This window comes from Anneissia japonica, unplaced genomic scaffold, assembly GCF_011630105.1.
Source record: "Anneissia japonica isolate Jap-2015-1 unplaced genomic scaffold, ASM1163010v1 scaffold35225_len15083_cov97, whole genome shotgun sequence".
NCBI classification, from domain to species: domain Eukaryota; kingdom Metazoa; phylum Echinodermata; class Crinoidea; order Comatulida; family Comatulidae; genus Anneissia; species Anneissia japonica.
In genome coordinates, this window is record NW_022727732.1 from 13,248 (window position 1) to 14,103 (window position 856).

An 856-nucleotide genomic window follows, 5' to 3' on the forward strand; every position below is an offset into this window, starting at 1 on the left:
AGATCTGGGGGAGGGCATGGGGGGCGCCCGCCCCCAAAAATTACTCACGCCCCTTCCCCCCAAAAAAATATATAATCACGGTCAAGTAGTTAAAAATCACCTAAAATCACAATATTTTGCGAATTAGCGCCCCTCAACTGATCATAGAGCCCCCACTTCGCCTTCGCGCCCCCATCAGACCCCCCCAATTCAAGACTTCTAGATACGCCACTGCCTATAATTACCAAATAGTTTCGAAGTACAGTACAGAATATAGTTCCGGTCTAACTAATGCTATTATTCAACCAATAAATCAGTCAATTCATGACTTGATTGCACAGAGTCTCGAACAGACGCAGAGTGTAAACGGTCGGGTAGAAACGGGACGAGTAACACTGTGCAGGAATAAACCAGAAACGTTCCCTGGCAAAAATGTTAGGAATGGATTCCATAAACAAATGGCATTTAACCACATTCAACCTACCGCACTAAAGAGTCAAATCGATATATATTTCCAAAAAACTTAAATAAATCAAATTATATTTATCATGAGTACCTTAAACATTTTGTTTAAAATCTGGTTACATCCGTTTTTTTTAATTTTTTTTAATTTTATTTTTTTTATTAGTTCTTTAACACAGGCAATATTATATGTAAGTAATCGATTGAGTTATGTAAAACAATTTTTACATTTGGTTAGTGAGCCACATAACTTAATTAATGTTCAAGAACAGCTTATTAGAGATTATTAGAGGGCCAAAACTTAGGCCTACAACGTTTCAAGACTTTTCAAACCATTAAAGATACATTGTTTCCAATCAGTGGGTACTTTGTTACCACGGAAATTCCTTAAAAACAAATGAAAATAAACAGTATG